This window comes from Malaclemys terrapin, chromosome 21, assembly GCF_027887155.1.
Source record: "Malaclemys terrapin pileata isolate rMalTer1 chromosome 21, rMalTer1.hap1, whole genome shotgun sequence".
Lineage (NCBI taxonomy): Eukaryota > Metazoa > Chordata > Testudines > Emydidae > Malaclemys > Malaclemys terrapin.
Genome location: NC_071525.1, coordinates 8291128 through 8313332, shown reverse-complemented (window position 1 = coordinate 8313332; position 22205 = coordinate 8291128). Strand labels below are relative to the sequence as shown.

Genomic DNA, 22205 nt, shown 5'->3' with positions numbered 1-22205 from the left:
GCGGGGGGGCACTGGGAGGAGCACAGGGGTGTGTGTGGGGGGGGGTTGCCCAGGCGGGGGGGCACTGGGAGGAGCACAGGGGGGTGGGGAGGCTGACCCGGCGGGGGGGGACATTGAGGGAGCGGGGGGGTTGCCCAGGCGGGGGGGCACTGGGAGGAGCACAGGGGGGTGTGGGGGGGGGTTGCCCAGGCGGGGGGGGGGCACTGGGGGAAGAGCAGGGGGTGGGGAGGCTGATCGGGCTGGGGGGTGACACTGAGGGAGCGGGGGGGCTGTCCAGGCGGGGGGGGCACTGGGAGGAGCACAGGGGTGTGTGTGGGGGGGGGTTGCCCAGGCGGGGGGGCACTGGGAGGAGCACAGAGGGGTGTGTGGGGGGGGTTGCCCAGGCGGGGGGGCACTGGGAGGAGCACAGGGGGGTGGGGAGGCTGACCCGGCGGGGGGGGACATTGAGGGAGCGGGGGGGGCTGCCCAGGCCAGAGGGGCGCTAGCTGGGGCGGAGCCCCGGGAGATTGGGGGTGGGGGGTTGCGTAGGGCGGGGCTTGTTGCTAACGTCTCCTTCGAACCCCACCCTCGCCAAGATGGCGGCGCGCCCCCTCCCTCCTGGGGGAGCCACGTGACCTCTCCTGCCCGCCCCCGCCCACTGGGCTGGCCGCGGGCCAACGAGGGCGGGGTGGCGCGCGGTGGGGGCGTGGCTTTTTCGCCGCGGAGGGAGGGGGCGGGTCTGGCTGGAGCCCGGGCCAATGGCCGGGGCCGGGGGCGGGGCCTGGGTGAAGGTAACAGGTTGCGGTGGGGCGCGGAGGTGAGGAGCGTTCGTGGCGGGGAGCGGCCTGGGCACGGTGAGTGCGGGGCCCCCGGCCCCTATGGGGCGCTGCCTTCCTCCGCAGCTATGGCTCCTATAGGGGCTCCGCTGTGTGGGACTCGCCCCGCCCCCATAGGGGGCTCCCTCCCTCCTAGCCATGGCTCCTATAGGGGTTCTGCTCCCTGGGACCCGCCCTGCCCCTATAGGGTGCTGGCTTCCCCTATAGCTGTTGCTCCTATAGGGGCTTACCAATTCAGGGGGCCTCCCTGTCTCCTGCGGACCTGCTGGTTCCCTATAGGGACTTAGTGTCCCATAGGGCTTCCCTGTATAGGGGTTCTCTTCTCTTGGGGATGTGCTCTCCCCATATAGTGCCTGCCCCCATAAAGACTGTCCCTATAGGGAGCTCCCTCCCTCTGTAGTCACTGCCTGTATAAGGACCTTTCCCCTGGGGACCTATACTCCCTCTATAGTGACGTCTCCTTATAGGGATCTCTCTCCTATAGCATCTGCCCCTATAACAGCCCTTCTTCCCTGGGTGGTTCCATCTGTGGGAAATCTCTAATTCTCCTTGATGTGCATGGATGTGCTTCCCTCCCTCCCCCAACACATGCACCTTCCCCTGTCCCATAAGACACCCCCCCCCCATTACTCTGGTGTGTCCTTCCCCCCTCATATCGAGCTCCTGCTCCTATAGGACCCCTCTTGGTGTGTCCCTGTTCTAGTCACTGTTCCTATGACAAGACACCCTGCTCACACGTCCCAAGTCCCAACTTTTCCCCATGCTTCCCAGAGAAGCAGCATCCATTGAGGTTTCCCCCCCAGATAAAGTCCTGCTGGAGAGTGTGTGTGTGTAACACCACAGATGTGTTACAAGGCTTGTGACAGCAGCTGGGGATTGGGGGTGTGAGAATTGGCTGGCTTGGGGGAGTGGGAGGTATCTAGAGCCCTTCACCCCCAGACACCCTGCTCAAATCTAGCCCAGGCTGGAAGTGACTAAAAGCCATGGCCATTCAGTGGCCCTTGTGTGACCGACTTTCTGTGCAGTTCCTAGTGGCCAGGCACTTAGCAAAGTTGCCATCCTGGATGGCCATAACAGGCCTCTGTCAGCAGCCTCAGCAGAGAGGCTGCATGAGACATGGAGACAGAACTTGAGGGTCTGTCTGCTGGTGAGGCCCATTGGCAGGGATTCTGGCCGAAGCCCCGGCTACTTCCACGCAGTTTAGCCCCTGTGGCTAAATGGGGACTTCGGACTCCAGGTTTGTCATGATGAAAGATATGAGCGGCATTAAATCACCATGACCTAAAAGCAAACAAATAGCCCTGTGCCCAGTAGAAAAACATAATCTAACCAGTTACTAGTAGCTGTGTTTAAATCTCAACTTAATTGTGGGTAGCACAGTTCTCCAGGTGGTGACCAGCAAATGGTCTGTGGCCCTAATTGTAGACCTGTGTATATCTTTCTCATGCTGAATCGAATATGATCTCTTGTGACACTGACGTGGACTCTGTTGCGTTCACTTTCTAAAGGGACACTGTAAGAACACACAAGAATCTTTTCCCTGTGTTGCTGACAACACCTGCAATGATTAAAATCCAAAGGGTTCTTACTGAATGTGCAGTTTGTAATGTTTATGCTACCTCCCTGTCCTCCCCTCCCCAAGCTGATCGAAACTAGAGCAAACATTGAAACTCACTACTCGGTTTCACTCTCTGGTTCCCATGCATTCAGAACAATGCTGCTGTTTCTGAGTGCCCCTCACCTGTGTGTGTGTGTGAAATACTTCACATCCAAACAGTCTTCACTGAAGATGAAGGATCAAGATTGGGCTTTGTGAAACCTGTCATGTAAACAAACCTGTAATGTCTTAGCCTGGTATACTTCACTAAACAGAAGAATTCTGTATTTGTCAGTTGCCATGTAAAGCAAATGAGAACTTCTGTTTTAGCTGCTCTAGTGGAGGGTGATTGCCAACTCTGTAATTAATTACAATGAACTTTTTGCGCTAGTTATTGTATTGTAAATGTTTAAGTGTTTAGTCGCTCAGTTCTCACAAGGTGAGTTTCCCTCTAAGAGCCAAGTGGCACTGGCCTAGACATAGAAGCTGTGTGTAACTGCATGACAAGTGAATAGGTTGGAGTTGTCTGGTTTCATCTTTCTGCTTCATCTTTTCTTCTCCCCCCGCCCTCCAGAAACCAAACCCAAACCCTTGACTGTACTAAGTGCTGGGATAATCCTAACTGGACATGATCGTCATTATCTTGTTTTATGTGAAGACTCCTGGTGAGGCCTCACATTGCAGTGAAGGAGGGGACAAATGTCTTCAGGGAAGCCTTGATTTGAAAAAGTGTCTTGGACCCAGCAAATTTTGTGAATTTTGATATTAAGGCAAACTGACGCTCTTAAAGCGCTATAACTTGGGTTTCACCTCCTGTTGCAGAATTTCTGTAATGCAGTATCTTCAAAATGTAGTGTGCAGCTTCTCACACTGTCCTGCCCTCCTTTAACATTCATGTTGAAGGATGGTATTTTTACCAGTAGTGGGGTTTTTTTTAATCAGAAGAAAGATCTGAGCCCTAGATTTTTATTTTTTACACTCAGCAGCTGGTTCCATGTGAAGACTATGCTGTGATTCTTTTAATCTTTATAGGCTTCAAGCTTTTTTTTAAGACCATTCCTTCCCATTGTGTTAATACATTAGGTTCAGCAATCATTGCCATGCCTGTATTGTTCTGATACCACATCTTGTGGCATTTATTTTGTAGCTGTGTAAAAAGGTGTCCTGACAGGGCACTTTAAAAATACAATCCATTCACAAAACAAAACAGATAGGTGTCTTTGCAGAATGATTGTTTCTGTGGAATTGCGATCAGCTCCCAAGTGTATGATCTATAGATGGCTTAGGCTTAAAATCTTGTACGCTTTTAATTTGTGTTCTATTTCTGTCAAGGGCCTTCAGTTAAGAAACTGTCCTCAAGGATAGAAACTGTGCTGAAGGATGAAATATTCCATCATGTACTCCTGTTCTGTCTAATTAGACTGCACCCTTCAGCATGGTATCTGTTTATATACAATAATTAGGAATGCCGTGCTCTTGCTTGTGTAATAAAGCAGCGCTCCTGTCAAGGGTTTTGTTACTGCCACAAACCCAGGCTGATGGCATGAGTTGTTGGGGAATCTTTAACCTCGAAGTGCAGAGGGGATGGATGGCTTAGTGACGAAGGTAGTGGGTAGGACTTGAGACATTTGGGTTTAGGTCATGCTCTGCCACTGACTTCCTACGTGATGCTGGGCAAGTTGCTTAGTCTTGTGCATAGGAGCCTCCTAGGGATAATGTGTTGAGTAACCCATTGACCTCAGTAGGGTTTTTCATGGATTACAGTGCTGCTCACCGTGACCCTCAATATGCAAACAGTATTATGTTTTTCTTTTAAAGAGAAGATAATTTTAAATATGTTAGTATTATTGTTTTATGATGGTAAAACTTCAAAGTCCCAACAGAGATCGGAACCCCACTGCGCTAGGTGCAGTGCAGCTCTACACTTAGAGACACTCCGCTCCCCCAAGGAGTTCACAATCAAGACAGGCAAACAATATACAAGTAAAACATTCAAGATGCTGTCAAGGTATGTGTCATGTTACTGGTATAGGTTGAAATTCTCAGAACTGTCTTGATTGTGAACTCCTTGGGGGAGCGGAGTATCTCTAAGTGTAGAGCTGCACTGCACCTAGTGCAGTGGGGTTCTGATCTCTGTTGGGACTCTGAAGTTTTACCATCATACTCCCTAGTCTCCTATCCCATTTGCTGGTATCTAGAGGCTGAGTGTAGGATTATGTAATGCATCATGGGAGGCGGTGTGGCTTAGTGGGTAGTTCATTGCACTGGCACTCAGGAGACATGGGTTTGATTCCTGGCTCTGTCACTGGTTTGTTGGGTGACCTTGGGCAAGTCACTTCCTGTGCCTCCATATTCCTTTCTGTAAAGTGGGGATAATGTTGCTGATCTCCTTTGTAAAGTGCTTTTGAGATCTACTAACAACAAGAGCTATACAAGAGCTAGGAATTGTCATAATCCAATACCACAATATTATTTCCTGGCTGGGGAGGCAGAGAGACAGACAGAGGCAGAGAGAGCTGGCATCTCCCTTTGCTTGTTCCCTTTTTACATAATGCTTTTAAATTGGCCCTCGGTATCTGTCTTCAATAATAACTCTTTGTCTCTAGCCTACTGTAGCAACCTTTGTTTTAGAATACATTAACAGGTTGGTTGTGGGGATTTCTTTTCCTTCATTTCCCCCCCCAATCCAACCAGTCGGTCTGGTTTTGAATAGGCTCTGTTTTTGTTTAAAGAGTTCTGGTAGATTAAAGGGTGGCTTGTGTGGCCATTCCTGTTGACAATTCCTTATCTCGCTTAGGAGAACACATGACAATTATGGGGCAAAGAGTTACTTGCAGGATCTCTCGTGGGCCTCAAGTCTTTTTGGTTTTTTTTGGAAAAAAACTAACTGGTCTGTGTATTGGTCACTTTACACTTAATCTTAATATACTGCAATGTAGTTGCTTCCTATTGTGGTAGCACATTTTGGGTGCTAGGAGCTGTACGCACATAAGAAGAGGGAGAGATTCAGTCTCTACTGCCCTGTACATTGCCAAGTGAATATAAAAAGGCTGTAAAGGGTAGTATTTATATGTGTATTTTGCTGTGGTGTGAATGAGTTCGCCAATGCCCTGCACTTCTTATAGGGTTCTGAGTCATTGTGCCAAAAGGCTTATAATCCAATGACCCGGTGCTGAAATCTTTGCTTGATAATTGCAAAGTAATGCACACTGGAAAACATAATCTCAGCTATACGTTAGCTGTTGCCACTCAAGAAAAAGATCTTGGAGTCATTGTGGATAGTTCTCTGAAAACATCCACTCAACGTGCATCAGCAGTGAAAAAGGCTAGCAGAATGTTGGGAACCATTAGGAAAGGGATGGATAATAAAACCGAAAATTTCATAATGCCACGGTATGCCCATACCTTGAATACTGTGTGTGGTTTTGGTCACCCCATCTCAAAAAAGATATTAGAATTGGGGAAAGATATGATACAAATCTATTAAAATCATGAATAGTGTGGAGAAAGTGAATAAGAAAGGGGTAACTAACACTTCACATAACTCAAGAACCGGGGGTCACACAATGAAATTAATAGGCTGCATAACAAACAAAAGGAAGTACTTCACCCAATGCATGGTCAACCTGTGGAACTCATTGCCAGGGGATGTTGTGAAGGCCAAAATTATAACTGGGTTTAAAAAAGTATTAGCCATCGATTGGACCCATCCTCAATGAATTTTGCTCTTAGCCAAGATGGTCAAAGATGCAACCCTATGCTCTGGGTATCCCTAAGCCTCTGATGGCCAGATGTAGGGACTGAGATACCAAGGGATGGATCACTTTATAATTGCTCTGTTCTGTTCACTTCCTCTGAAGCACGTGGCATTGGCCACTGTTGGAAGAGAGGATGCTGGGCTAGATGGACCATTGGTCTGACTCAGTACGGCCAGTCTCATGTGTTGAGTAGCCCATTGACATCAGTAGGGTTTTTCATGGATTACAGTGCTGCTCACCATGACCCTCAATATGCAAACAGGCAAACAATATACAAGTAAAACATTCAAGATGCTGTCAAGGTATGTGTCGTGTTACTGGTATAGGTTGAAATTCTCAGAACTGCTTAAGTGACTTGGGCCCCTAACATGTTGTTGAAAGTCAATGGGGCTCTGAGCTCCTAAATCACTTAAGTGCTTCTGTAAATAGTACCCATGATCTATCTGTCTTCCTTGGATATTCCTACAGGTTTTTTTAAAAAATGCAAAAATCCCCCACACATACCATATGATTTAAAGTCCTTAGACTACTAACTGGAAGAATTTAATAAGGTGTTATTAGAAAAACAGCTGATTTGGTTTTGCTTTTTGTCATGTTTTAGTCTGAATAATAATGATACAGGACAGGTGTTGGCTTCAGTCTCTCCTACTTCTGCACTAGCACAATGGTTTTTAACCTTTTTTCATTTGTGGACCCCTAAAAAATTTCAAATGGAGATATAGTCTGTGGACCAGAGGTTGAAAACGCCGTTGTGTTCGTTTTGGGTTGCGGGTTCTTCGGGCGACTTTCTAACTCCAAACAAAAGTGCTTGAAATAATAAAAAGAAGTGCATTATGGAAAAGCATTTTTTGGGGGGCGGGGGAGGAGGGGATTGAACTACCTGATATCCTTTTAAAGCTTATTCTAGGTCTGCCTACTTTCCCTCACTCTTTTGCATTCGTTCTCAAACTAAGGGGTTAACTTTCAGAAAGGCCAAATCCCCAAACACCAAACTAGCGACATGCACGTTAGTATTCTAAAATACCTTGGCACTGTACTGGGAAAAACAGCCAGGTGCAGATTCATTACACGCTCTGAGGAGCAGTTCCTTACTTCAGTATTTATGTCCGCCATTAAATATTTACTGGTGGGTCTGTGTGAATCTGAATAACTGTTTTCAAAAGCACAATGTGTTTTGAAACTGACAAATGGAAGGTTAACACGAACAGAAATCTGTGGGAATTTTGACATGATGCAATTCATGTAACTGTTTGTTTTATTTTACTATTAAGTTAAATATTTATTTATTTCTAAAATCTGGCATCTCACATGTATCTAGATTGTTGGAATTAGTCTTTCTAATTGCGCATACCTAGGCAGGAAGTATCTGAAGAGAGACTATTTGGAGTATTAACTAATGGCTCCAGGCCCTGTTTGAGCAAAGCTCTTAAAGACATTGGACTCCTACCAACTTCAAAGCTTTTGCTGAACAGGGGCCCAAACCAGGACTGTTCTCATGTATATGGTTATCTTTATGCACAAGTTTCTGCAGGATCAGGCTCTAAATCAATAAGGAAAGCATGTTTGGGTTTTAAAACCCCCTGCATTTTCTCTGTCTTGCAATTCAGATACTCCAGCAGGCAAGTGACCAATCTATTTCCATATTTTGGGATCAATCTTCACTAGCCAGGTTGAATGAAATGCAGAAAATAGGTAAAAAGAACAAATGGGGACTACTGAATGGGGTTTCTTAAAATCCAGCTAGTATAAGGCAGTGTGGATTGATTTCAAGTTGGAAAGCCTTGATTTAAGTCCAACTTTAATCAGCTTTTCTATTTGTACTTCAGTTATTTTCTAAAGAATATTGGTTGATATAACCATTAAAATATGTTGATTTACTACTGAATAGTATCTTTACACTAGATTTGGTACAACTTTTTGCTATTTAGGAGAGTATGCTATAATAGGGTTACCATATTTCAGCAAGAAAAAAAGAGGACGGGAGGAGCCCCGCCCTAGCCCCGCCCCTGCCCCTCCCACTTCCCGCCCCCCCAGAACCCCCAACCCTCCCCCCGTTCCTTGTCCCCTGACTGCCCCCTCCTGGGACCCCTGCTCCTAACTGCCCCCCAGGACTCCACTCCCTATCTAAGCCTCCCTGCCTCTTGTCCCCTGACTGCCCCAACCCTTATCCACACCCCCACCCCCAGACAGACCCCTGGGACTCCCACGCCCCATCCAACCACTCCCCACCCCCTGACAGCCCCCCCCCGAACTCCCAACCCATCTAAACCCCTCTGCTCCCTGTCCCCTGACTGCTCCGATCCATCTCCCCACCCCTGCCACCTGACAGCCCCCCCCAGAACTCCCAAACACTCCCCCCCTGCTCCTTGTCCCCTGACTGCCCCCTCCTGGGACCCCTGCTCCTAACTGCCCTCCAGAACCCCACCCCCTACCTAAGACTCCCTGTTCCTTGTCCCCTAACTGCCCCCTCCTAAGACCCCCCCCAACTGCCCCCCAGGACCCTACCCCCTACCTGTACCCTGACTGCCCAAAACTTTCTCCACTCCCCCCAAAAAGCCCCCCCCGTTTCTTGACTGCCACCTCCAGAACCTTCCTGCCCCCTGACCTCCTTACCCTGCTGCTCAGAACAGAGTGTTGGGCTCTGTGCAGCCGAGCCGGACACGTGGCTGCGCTCCCCAGCACAACAAAACCCGGTCTGGCCCTGCACAACAAAACCCGGTCTGGCCCTGCACAACAAAACCCGGTCTGGCCCTGCACAGTGCTGCTGGACTGGGCTGCAAGGGAGCTGCTGGCTCAGAATGCAGGGCGGATCCGGCTCCTCTACAGCTGCTCCTGAGTCCAGCCCGGGACTTCCCTGCAGCCCTCCCAGCCGCTCGCTCTGCTAATCCCGGACATTGTGAGTGCTTTACAAATTCCCCCCGGACGCTATTTTTAGCACACAAAAGGAGGACATGTCCGGGTAAATCCGGACGAATGGTAACCCTATGCTATAAATAGATACATTTATATAAGCAATAATATAGCTTAATATTTTCAGATTCTTGTATGTGTTAGTGTGTGATAGAAAATGTGTTAATGTGTGTTAGAAAATAGTGAATGATATAGTTACTAAATTAACTATTTCTCGTGATTTGGGTCAAGTTGCGTGAGGATAGTAACTGTAATTTAAAGAGACAAAACAGCATATTTATCTTTACATATTTTAAAAGATAAGTTTAGGCCTTCATATATTTTGTATTCAATTCAGATTTCATTTTAAACAGGTTTATTTTTAAAAATAAAAAAAAAAAAACTCCCAACCCACCCTGTCATAGGGTAAATGTTCAAAAGCACCGGAGTCCCATTTTAAAAAAGTGACTTAGTGCTTCTGTAGTAGTATAGACATATCCTATCAGTAGTAAATCCACCCCCTCTCAAAATGGTAGGTAGGTCTTGGGGCTCTGAAGTGTCACTGAAAGTCGGTGGGGCTTAGACCTGGTCTATGCTTAAAAGTTAGATCGACCTAGTTACGTCACTCAGGGCTGTGAAAAATTTTGTGACCTGAGCGTTGTAGTTAGGTTGATCTAACACCTAGTGTAGCTGCGTCAAGATCAACAGAAGAATTCTTCTGTTGACCTAGCTTTCTCCTTTTAGAGAGGAGGAGGATTAACCGCACTGACAGGAAAAACGCCTTCCAATAGTGTAGGGAGTGTCTACGCTACAATGGTATAGCTGCCACTGTAACAGCTGTAATGTAGACATACCCATAGGCTCCTAAATCACCTAGGTCCTTTTGAAAATTTAACCCATAATCTAAAATGGTGGTAGCTTCTTAGCACCTCCTTTTTACAATTGATATGTAATTTGTCAGTGTCTTAGTCACTCTTTTCTTGGGTGGGGGGGACTTTTCCAATTCCTATTGGGGATTGCTTAATAAATGATACTGGTATAACTCTTATTCCGGAATAAGAGGGTCTCCTGTCAGTTTATCATTTGGGAAGGGATTCGAACCTAAACTGGTGGTGGGAAAGCCACTCTTCAGGAATAGGTGTGTTCGCTTGGTGGATTCTACTGGTAAAACTTTCTTGTGTAGACGAGCCCTAAGTGAAACCGCACACGTCCCACTGACTTCTCAAAGTCACTTAATCCTTTTGAAAAGTCACTCTAAAATACTAGCGTAACTGTGGCCCATGCTTCATTGGAAACTTTTTTTCCGTGTAAAGAGTGTACCTATTATGGTAGAGGTTTTATGTCCCTGCCCCCTCTTGTAAGGGTTAGCATTTCAATAAGCTTCTTAACTTTTTTTTTCCTTTAACATAATAACAGAGGTTTTTTTCCACCTGCTTAATAACTTATGCATAGGCATAAATAAAACCGTTTGCAGCAAAAACATCTTAGCTTGGCTTCTGTATAGGAGAGGGAATGCAACTGTAGAAGAATGTTTTCTGGACTGCGAAAACTGTTGTATAACTGCTTATATATCTGCTCCTGCATTTGCTGGAACGGTAGGAATTGGTCCTGTCTATTGTGGCATCAATGATGCTTCTGATTTATTAAGTGACAGTAAAAGTATTAAAATGCATTACGCTGGCTTGTTGGACAGTGTGTAGGGAATATGGAGTGAAACTAGAGGTATGAGGAAACTGTTTTCCATTATCTTGGTGGTTGATCATTAACTATGGACTCTTTTTTTCTTCCTTGCTTGTGGGATGAAAGAGCTGCGTTGTTAGATGCGTAGGCACATTTTGCGATTCCTTTGCATCTAGTCTCACCTGCGGATCTCAAATGCATTGTTATCCTCGTTCTCAGATTGGGGGTGAGGGTGAACTAGAGGGTATGTTTACACTGCAATGAAACACCTGTGCCTGGCCCCTATCAGCTGACTTTGGCCTGGGTTGTACAATGACAGTGTAGACACTTGGGCTTCAGTCCAAGCCCCAAGGTCTACACTGCAATTTTATAGCCCTACAGCCCGAGCCCAAGTCAGCTGATATGGGCCAGACGCAGGTGTTTTATTGCCGAATAACCTACCCTGAGACACAGAGAGGAAGAGACTTAAAGGTTTTTAAGGTCAGGCTTCACAAAGCCCTGGCTGGGATGATTTAGTTGGGAATTGGTCCTGCTTTGAGCAGGGGGTTGGACTAGATGACCTCCTGGGGTCCCTTCCAACCCTGATATTCTATGACTTTCCCAAGGCCACCCAGCGAATTGATGGCACTAGAACTCAAGAATCCTGACTCCCAGGCCTGTGGGTGCAATCTGTCTTCTAATCTTGGGACAATTAGTGGGTGCAGCAGGAGGAAACGGCTAAGTAGAATTTCTCTAGTCCCCTCTATAGCCATTGAATGTGAAATACAAGGCACGGTGGCCCTAGTTTCTTCCAAAACAGGCTATAGTTTCTTTCTCAGCAAAAAGAAGAGAGAGTGACCAATGCTTTATTAAATCTATAGTTTTAGAGGCAATGAGAAAACGTTCTCTATTGCCAAGAAGGAAAATGGACATATTTGTATTCCTGTGGAATACATGTCTTGCCTTTTAATCATTATTTACCTTTCACTGCCGAAAGTTGTGCAATGGCTGCGAAGTGGGTTGTATACCTGAGATTCCATTCTGTCTGCAGCACCTGCAGGCAAATCCTGTGTGACGGAAATGGTGCTGACTCACTTAGAGTACTTTTTTTTTTTTTTTAACTGTCTCATATTTCTGAGTGCCTGGCCAGCACAAACTTCAAGGAATGGCCACAAGATCTAGTCACCATGGGTCCTGATTCTACAGTGTGTTCCACCTTGAACATTTTAATGCAGTATGTGATGCCATTTTTTGTGTGTGGCCCTAAGATTACTCATACCTTTGGAATGAAGGGTGGCTACTTTTCTGACACCACGCTCCATCTGTGCCGGTAGATATGCTGGCAAATTGCAAATGGATTGCAGCTCTTGTGGGCCCACACTGGAAATGGCTTAAAACATTGTGGAAGGTAACAGGAGGAAATAGTAACCATTTCTTTCCATTGTGCTAGTTAAAATAGGAGGGCATAACTCAGTGTCACTCTGGGTGTGGTCTATCTGGCCAATTCCTTAGACTATTCCAAGACTTGAGACTTGTCTTAAACAACATTTCCCATATGTAGAGCCCTGCCAAATTCATGGTCCATTTTTGGTAAATTTCACAGTCATAGCATTTGAAAAATCTTGAATTTCAGGGTGTTGTAACCATGGGGGGTCCTGACCAAAAGAGGTAGAGGGGTGTGTGTGTGGATATCATGGTAATAGACACCATTACTGCTGCACTGCCTTCAGAACTGGGTAGCCCAAGAGTGGTAACTGCTGGCTAGGAACCCAGCACCAATATCACACCATGCCACCCTTCCTTCTGTGCTGCTGCTGGCAGCGGCACTGCCTTTTGGGCTGGGTGCCTGGCCAGCAGCCGCCGCTCTCAGGCCGCCCAGCTCTGAAGGCAGCGCAGAAGTAAGGGCAGCAATACCAGGACCCCTCTACAATAGCCAGCTTTCACAGTCCCTGATGCCTTTTTCACGCTGTGAATTTGGTAGGGCCCTACCTGTATGTGATACAGCTACTTCTTCAGTAGCCATAGGGTCTAAATGACAAACATTGAGCTGTGTGATCATCTAGGTGCATTTTCCCACATCTTGCAGGTGTTCAGACTCTAGATTTCCTTTTTGAATGAAGAGGATTTATATTGCAGCTCTCCACTTGTTTTCCATTCTCTTTCTGCCAGTTGCAAAACACCCTTTTGGGTTAACCTGTTGCCAAAGGTTGTGGTATTATTGTGGTACTATTGTGTTGCTATCTCCAGGAGCGGAAGTTGGCCTCTTTCCATCAGTAAAACAGTGATTCAACAGCCCCAAGTTGGTGTTGGGGTGTGTGTGTGTGTGTGTGTGTACGCGAGTGTAGACCCATTAGCAGTCTACGGTTGCCTTTCCTGTGTTGTCCCTTATGTTAACTCTGTGGGCCAAATTAATCCCTGCGATATACCACTGAAATGGCTTGCATGAAATCCGGCACAGGCTTTGGTCCTTCAAGGGCTTCCAGCTGGAGGTATGTCTATACAGCAGCGGACAGGTGTGGTTCCCAGCTCAGGTGGGCGTACGCGTGTTAGCTCGTCTCACTAGACATAGCTGTGTGGCCACTGGCTCAGGCTAGCCGCCTGAATACATACCCAGGGGGCCAGGCAGGATAGCACTCTGGCAGCTAGCCCGAGCCACCACCTGTGCAGCTCCCGCCACGCTGCTATTTTTAGTGCCCTAGGCCATGTAGAGCGTGTGTGTGTATGTCTGCCCAAGCTGGGAATAGCCCCTCCCAGCTGCTGTACCCTGAGAGATTGGAGTCCCAAGTTCTAGCCTCCTTGCAGAATTACTCAACACTTGTGCTAATCCAGCAAACAGTGGAGAGGCTATTGCAGGGCAGAGTTAAGATGCAATTGTGTCATAAAGGTCTAGCTTGGCTATGGCTGGGTGAGCAAAGTGCTCCTCTCCTCCCCCCTCTGTTTTGAGGCATGCTATCTTGTACACGCTCCAATCCCTTCTCTGGGACAACATTGGGGCTGGGTTTCTCTCAGAACTGCTCTTCCCCTTTTTCGTGTGGGAGCGGAGTCCAGATAGGCTGTTTCTCAAGCCCCTTTATCAGCTGAGCTGGACTGTAAGAATTCCTGAGACATTAAACATTTACCATGACTCACCCACCTCCTCTCACGTCCACCTAGGACAGGGTGTGATTCAGATGCAGCATGCTCCTACGCTAACTCTATTCCGGTAGCACCGAGGCGCCTCACTCCTGGATCAGGACCCCACTGTGCTAGGCGCTGTACAAAGAAAGCCCCTGCCCCCAAAAGCTTACAACCTATGTAAGTCTCTCGTCCCTGCCTCTGTCTAAACGTGGTTGTATGCAACAAACATACGGGAGTTGCAAGATGCAAGCTAGGGAGTTCTGGGGTTGTGAGGCAGTGTTAACATTCCAGCTGTGTGTTTTGCTTGATCAGTGTTTTTGCACACTGTAATAGTGAGGTTACCTCTGCTTCCCCTGGTCCTAGTTCCTGGAATTAGGGTTACCATACGTCCGGTTTTTCCCGGACATGTCCGGCTTTTTGGTAATCAAACCCCCGTCCGGGGGGAATTGCCAAAAAGCCGAACATGTCTTGGAAAAATACCGCCAGCCGGGCACTTCCCCTCCCGGGCTCCGGGGGCGCAGGGTCCAGAGGCATGGGGGCTGCCCGAAGCCGGTAGCGCTCAGGCAGCTTGGCTCTTAAACAGAGCCGAAGAGTCAGGGGAGGACCACAGCAGCCAGAGCCCGGGAGGGGAAGTGCCCGGCTGGGGGCACAGGGTCCGGAGGCACGGGGGCTGCCCAAAGCCCGAGCGCTACCGGCTTCACGGTTTGCTGGGCAGCCTCCAGACCCTGCGCCCCCGGCTGGGCGCTTCCCCTCCCGGGCTCCAGCTGCACTGGGGAAGCGCCGGCTGGGGGCGCAGGGTCTGGGGGCTGCCCAGCAAACCGTGAAGCCGGTAGCGCTTGGGCAGCCCTTTTCGCGTGGCTGGGAGGGAGGAGTGGGAATGCGGGGCACTCAGGGGAGGGGGTGGAGTTAGGGCGGGGACTTTGGGGAAGGGGTGGGGAATGAGCACAGTTGGGGTGGGGAAGGGGCGGAGTTGGGGGGAGGGGGGGGGAGGGGCGGGGCCAGGGCCCCATGGAGTGTCCTCTTTTTTTAAATATGGTAACCCTATTGGAATCTGGTATCCTCCAACTTTATTGCCTTTCTGCTTGCTGGGTACTGTCTCTTACATTGTTTGTTCTCTCTTCTCCCCCTGCCTCTGTCAGACTTACCACAGGTACTTTTTACAGTGGCTGTTATAGGTAAGCACAGCTGATGCATCTCAACTTCTCCCTCTCCCGTATCTGTTGCTGTTTCCTTCGTGCAGCGGCACATCGTGCGTGCTCTGTCTGACTGACTCTTGAGGCTAGGGATGGCACCTACAAACAAGGCTATCTCTGACCTGACTTCACTGTCTCCATTCCCCCTTGATGCGCTGCAGCATCTGTTCTTGTCCTGTTACAAAATCCACCCACCACTTCTGATGTGCTGTGACCAGCCAAGCGCCTGTTGATTCTCTCTTCTATCAGTTGCTTTTGCCAGATTTTGTTCCTTCTTCTAGTCACTAGGTGGTCGGAGAGTCTTGAAACAGCTGTTCTGAATCCTTGATCCTGTCTTTCCTCCTGCACCATCCAATCACAGAGGTGTCTCTCACTACCCTGTTTCCCCGAAAATAAGACATCCTCCGAAAATAAGGCCTACTTACAGTTTTGCCTCTCGTTGTAATATAAGGCATCTCCCCGATAATAAGACCTCCCCGATAATAAGGCATCCACCGATAATAAGGCATTTTTCATTTCTGAAAAATAAGACATCCCCTGAAAATAAGACCTAGCGCATCTTTGGGAGCAAAAATTAATATAAGACACTGTCTTATTTTCGGGGAAACAGGGTAGGTGTTTAGTGTCCCTCTGCTTTACAGGGTCTTTCCTCCCATGCATTCAGAGAGGAAGATACTTCTGTGTCTTGTTGATGCTCTGCATCGTCTAGCCTGGAAATATTAAAATAATAGGATTGATTAAGGGTATTTGCGATCTGTTTGTGATCTGGGTATATTTACAGATGCTAGGGATAAACTCCCCTGGATAAAATCAATCTCGTTATCTCAATGCTCTACAGACTGTGTGGATAACAAGCTCAGGACACAGAGTGTAGGGGGATCCAGCATCTTGACACTCTCTGTACGTTGCAGAAGGCTAGTTGTCTGGTGATGGTCAATGTCTGGTACGTGTCATGCTGAAGACATCAGGCTAGATTGAGTGTGAAACAGGTGTAACTATGGAGTTACCACATTTATGAGAGTATAGACTGGGGATTATTTCCTGTCTTTTCTCTTCCTGCCCCAGGTACATATTTTAACTAGACCGTTTCGCTTCCCTGCTCCTCTCCTCCTCCTCTTCTCCCCCTCCCCTCCCCCGGCACAATATGGACCTATTTAAGGACAAATTAGATACGGACAAATTGGAGGATTGGACTAAAAGAAATCTGATGAGGGTCAACAAGGACAAGTGCGGAGTCCTGCATTTAGGACTGAAGAATCCCATGCACTGCTACAGACTAGGGACCGAGTGGCTAGGCAGCAGTTCTGCAGAAAAGGTCCTAGGGGTTACAGTGGACGAGAAGCTGGATATGAGTCAACAGTGTGCCCTTGTTGCCAAGAAGGCCAACGGCATTTTGGGCTGTATATGTAGGCGCATTGCCAGCAGATTGAGGGACGTGATCATTCCCCTCTATTCAACATTGGTGAGGCCTCATCTGGAGTACTGTGTCCAGTTTTGGGCCTCACACTACAAGAAGGATGTGGAAAAATTGGAAAGAGTCCATCGGAGGGCAACAAAAATGATTAGGGGGCTGAACACATGACTTACGAGGAGAGGCTGAGGGAACTGGGATTATTTAGTCTGCAGAAGGAAAGAATGAGGGGGGATTTGATAGCTGCTTTCAGATAGTTGAAAGGAGGTTCCAAAGAGGATGGATCTAGACTGTTCTCAGTGGTATCAGATGACAGAACAAGGAGTAATGGTCTCAAGTTGCAGTGGGGGAGGTTTAGGTTGGATAGTAGGAAAAACTTTTTCACTAGGAGGGTGGTGAAGCATTGGAATGGGTTACCTAGGGAGGTGGTGGAATCTCCTTCCTTAGAGGTTTTTAAGGCCCGGCTTGACAAAGCCCTGGCTAGGATGATTTAGTTGGGGATTGGTCCTGCTTTGAGCAGGGGGTTGGACTAGATGACCTCCTGAGGTCCCTTCCAACCCTGATATTCTATGATTCTAAGGGTGAATTGTAAACCTTAATTCTGAATTTCCACTCAGAGGATGAACCAAACACTGAGACTGGTACTGTGATTGGCAGAAAGATTTCCTCAAGTCTTCACCTCCACCCATACAGTCCTAATGTTAGCTAGTGGAGGCTGTGAATTGGGACTGCTGGGCTCCTGTAGTGTGTATCCTTTTAAAATAGCTGTGAGCCTTCTATTGGTGCCCATTGTATTCTGTGTTAGAAGCTGCCGAACACACATGGGTATGACTGGCTCCAAATAACTGTGCTTACTGAACATACATAAATATTTCCGACCTAGCGACTCGCATGCTCCTGCTCCGACTGGCTTCTGCAGCTTCTAAAGTATAGCACACAGTGAGCCCCACTGGAGGGCTCTCAAACTATTTAAAGGGATACTACCCTCCACTTCCAGTCCAGATGTGGACTGGGACCCATGGTGTCGTGGTTGTCCTGAAGTCTCCCCATCAGACTGAAGATGTGTCTGTTGCTTCTGGTCTCAGTTTTGGACACTAGGAGAAAGTGTCTGTGTGTGTCTCTCTCTGTCCCCCTGGTTTATTCCTGGATGGATTTGTGCAGTGCTCTGTATCACCCAAATTTCTGCTCCTGGGATCTGTGTCTGGGGAGAGTCTGCCAGTGCCTCGCTAATAGTGCTTGCTCTGTTGTGGTACCGTGACCTGCTAGCATGAAGCCTCTGTAGGAATTTGTAGCAGGCTGGTGACTCTTCCAGGGGCTTGCACTCTTGTAGGGAAAGCTGGATAAGTGACCCCCCGGCAGGCTCCGCTGAACCTCAGCTGAGAGTAGCCAGAATCCTCCACTTACAGCACAGGGTCTTTCCCCTCGAAATTGATCCCTGTGTGTGGTGGTTTTTGTTTGTCTATCTCCCTCCCTCCCCCCAACTGATTTTGCACATGGAGAATTCAAAGGTCAGCCTGGGCCCGGTCAAGCCGAGCAGGGCCGGCTCTAGCTTTTTTGCCGCCCAAGGCAAAAAAGCCTCCTGCCGCCCCTCCCCCCCCTCCCCCCCCAGCGCAGCACAGGAGGGCGCCGAGCCCGGCCACAGGCCGCTCTGCCCGACCGGCCGGAGCGCCAGGGTGAGGGCGGAGTGCCCGCCGCGGCTCCGCTCTCCCCGGCGGCCGGAGCACCGTGCCGCCCCCCTCCAGGTGCCGCCCCAAGCACAAGCTTGGTGGGCTGGTTCCTGGAGCTGGCCCTGAAGCCGAGTGCTGGGCACTTCACAGAATCGGATCCCTTTTTATCAGCTCTCTGCAGTGGGTGGTGGAAATACCAATTCTTAGGCTGCCTTGCAAGCTTAATAAACTGAGAGCAAATGGCTTCTTTGCAGCCTTTAAAATAAATAACTTACTGTGCTCCCTGTGTCTTCATATGAGTTCTGAAAACTGACTCGTGCCATGAGGGTTGGTTTAGTGGTGGATGGGGATGGTAAAAGAGACCGATCTGAAAAGGTTTATTGTAGCTCTAATTAAATCTCTTCTTCAATAATCCCGCTGTTTCTGAGAGCAACCACTTAACTGCATGTGCTACGGGTGCTGAAATAAGACCAAATGTCTCTTTTACCTGTGTCACTGCACCTCTTGCTAGCAGCTTTAAATAAGCGATCTGCTGATTTGCTGTTAATGGCTCCTCCTAGCTGAATCTCTTCCAACATACTTTTTCTTTAGGCTCAGTGTTGCCCATTGATGCCAGCTGATTAGTCTTGCCACCAAAGAGTCTGGACAATTCCTGGCTGAAAATACCTTTTTGGGTTACGAGGCTGCCTACATCACACAAGCACCTAGAGGTCCAGATTGCAATAATCAGGGTCCCATTGTGCCAGGCGCTGCATAGATGGGGTGCGGGAGTCCCTGTCCCGAAGAATTCACAGTGCAAACTGGTGGAAGGAAGAAAATTGCAATCCCATTTTACAGATCAAACTGAGGCCCAAGGCAAAATGACTTGCCCAAGACCACAAAGAGTCGGTGGCAGCCGGGATTAGATTGTGACCTCTTTGGGGCAAGGACTAATTTGTTCAGTTTGCACACCTCCTGGGTCCTGGCCCACTGTGACTGAGGTTCCTAGGGGCTACAAGAATAACTCTGCTTCCGCTCTGCCTCCGGTGGGGAGGAGATGCTGTGAGGTCCAAACTCATGCCTCTTCAAAGGCTCTGTATTCAGGGTCACCGCTTCCATTTTAGGCAACCTAGGTGGTTGCCAAGGGCACCAGGATTTGGGGGGGGAGCGGCATTTTGCCGCCCTAGGCGGCAATTCGGCAGCGGGGGGTCCTTCTGCACTCCGGGTCTTCAGCGGCAATTCTGTGGCGGGTCCTTCACTTGCTCCGGGACCCGCCGCCGAAGTGCCCCAAAGACTGGGAGTGCGGAAGGACACCCCCTCCCCCCCGCCGCAGAATTGCCGCCGACGACTGGGAGCACGGAAGGACCCCTGCCTAGGGTGCCAAAAACCCTGGCGCCGCTCCTGTCTGTATTTCATACGCCAGCCAGTTTGAAAGGTTCATAAGCAAGCAGAGGGCCTGGGAATCCTTTCAAAAATCAAACGGGGATGGGGGCCAGATGATAGCTATCCATAATCTGGGGGAGAGGTGTGAGAGCTGATTCTCAAAAATAGCTGGACTGAAAGCACAAACCAGTTGTGATTTAAAAAGTCTCCTTTCTGGATCTCCATCACGCACTAATTAGGATAACTGAAGGTTGCCGAACAGCCAGTGCCTATCGGCTGACTCGTCTCCTGAGCTGTCGTCTTGAGGCAACTTATTTACAGAAAAATCTAGCACCGTTGTGGCTGGAAGGTGGCAGGACTCTGCATTAGAGTGGAAATCCTGCCTGACTTCAAAGCGCTAGAAAACCTCCTCCCTTCCCCCAAACAGTCACACTTGTCAGAGTAATTGGCAGGCTCATTTCTGTCCAGAGTGTCCCTGCCTCAGACCTGCAGGAAAACCAGGAGAGAGGTCGTGTGCTGCTTAAAGAAACCAACTCAGTGCTGCCCTACAGGGAGGCTGCCTGAATGCAGGCCTTGCAAGTAGGGATCTGACACTGCTCCCTGGGGAAGACGGGGATTTTTATGTTATACAAACTGTGCTACATGCCATGGGCCTTTGGAAAAATCCCTCATTGTCCTTACTAGTCAGACGCCTGTATTAGATCGTTTTGCTAATCCATTGCTTCTGTAGCACTGAGGAAGGATGGTCAGCAGTTAGGGCTCTTTCCTAGCACTTGGGAGATCTGGGTTCAAGTCCCTGCTCCACCATAGACTGGGTGACCTTGGTCAAGTCACTTAGCCTCTTTGTACCTCAATTTCCCATCTGTACACTGGGGATAATGGCACGGCCCTACCTGCTGGGGGGTGGGGTAGTGAGGATAAATACACTACTGACTTTGAGGTGCTCAGATACTATGGTCATGAGGGCCAGATAAGAACTTTCAGGTTGTCCTTGGCCATATTTACCTCCCAGAAATGTAATCTCTGAAGTGCCATAATTATTGTGGTAGCAGCCCCTATCCTGAAGCGGAGCGCTCTGGAGTTAAGGACTCGGAAGCACAAGAGATGGCTTTCAAGTGCCTGGCTCCCAAGGCATCCTAGCGAGCGGTGAAATGCTGTTGCAGCGCCCTGGAAATGAAACAGGACCCCATTGTGCTTGGAGCTGTACAGGCTGCTGCAATCTCTCTATCCTTGTACCAAATGTATAAGCGACACTGCTTGTGAAGTGATCCCATGAAAACCTGTATACAGAGGGGTAAGGTGGCTTCAGGGCCTCACTGCCTGAGGACCCCCCCCCCAACACACACACACTCCCTATGTTCCACCACAACAACTAATACAACCTACCCTGGTTGCTTTTAACAATTTGTGTGTGTGTCGGGGGGAGATGAGGATCCCAATTGGAAACATCTTAAAGGGGCCCAGATTGTTACAGTACAGAGCACCTGTCCTCTAAGGTGCTTGCCTAAAATCACTGGTCACTCTGACTTAGGGCTGGTTAACAATAAACTAGAAAACTTACATCAACTCAGCTGTGTCACTCAGGGGTGTGAAAAATCCAGCTAAGCTAACGGAAGTCCCTGCGTGGACAGCGCTAGTAGTGGACTTAGCTACTGCTTCTCGAGGACATGGAGAGTGTCTCCCATCAGGGTGGTGGCTTCCATATAGGGTCACACTTGGGGTCTTTTGCACACCCTGAAGCCTTTTCCTATAAGCCTCAGGTGTCGATTCAAATGTAAGCAGCAGAGCTTTTGTGAACTGTTCGTAGTCCCCAGTATCAACTCTGTCCATCCGGCTGCACACCTCTATGGCTTTGGGACGAATACCGGGTGAAACAGCGGGGCCAGTCCACAGCATCGGCCAGGTTCAAACGGCAAGACTGCTCAAAGGCAGTGAGGCAGGCGTCTAGATCTCCCCTCCCCTCTTAAACGGGGGCAGCAACTTGGTATCGAGGTACCCGAGAGCAGAATCCTGCTTTTCCTCCAGCTGGAAGGGCAGTCTCCAAGCTGCTCTGCAGATCATGGGTAGAAGAAGCCCTGGGGAGTTCAAGCAGGTAACTTGCTTGGCTATCAGACAGCTGGAGTGGAGGCAAATCAAACACGCCTACAGACGCCCTGACTGCCGGTCAGTTACATGCTGGAGGGAATTCAGGCAGGCTGTCATTCCCATTATGTGCTGCCGGCCGCCTGCCCGTGCCTACGGTGAAGCAGTCCATGTAGCTTATGGTAATTGCTCATCTAACATATTGCAAAGGGAATTGATGCAGTGAGGCTCCCTGCATCCAATGGGGAGCAAAAGACTCTCTTCAGGCAGGCTGCCCCTGGGACTGAGGAGTGTTACATCACTTTTGTGCTCAATATGTCACTGCTAATATCTGTTCCCACCAAATGGGAGACTTACGGCTACCGAAGTGCCAGGGACGCTAGCCTAGATCGGACACCGGGTGCAGTGGCGTTCTTATTCAGATCTCTTGTGGATGTCGGGCTTCTGCTTTCGTACCCAACAGAGGTGCTAACCTTCAATTGCAGTGAGTATGCAGCACTCTGCTTGCGTTTCTTAGGCAAGCAAGCCAGGAGAGGTGGGTAGTCTGGTCTTCAGAGTTTTCAACACATGCACAATTTCTCTAAGATCCTATCCTGCTTTTCTCCTCTACTTTCCCATGTGAGCATGTGCATGTTGTATTTGCTGATGCTGCGTA

General features: G+C 48.8%; 1 protein-coding gene across 4 annotated transcripts in view; it reads left to right on the top strand.

Annotated features, from left to right (window-relative positions):
* Positions 1-791: 791 nt before the first annotated feature.
* Positions 792-22205, top strand: part of CGN (cingulin) — a 62503-nt gene continuing 41089 nt past the window's right edge. For 2 of the 4 annotated variants that reach the window (XM_054010969.1, XM_054010966.1), the window contains exon 1: positions 792-833. The gene's annotated coding sequence lies outside the window, so the exon portion shown is untranslated. Of the gene's footprint in view, positions 834-21716; positions 21733-21790; positions 22035-22205 lie in introns of those variants that run through there. The other 2 variants (XM_054010968.1, XM_054010967.1) reach the window with 2 other exon arrangements.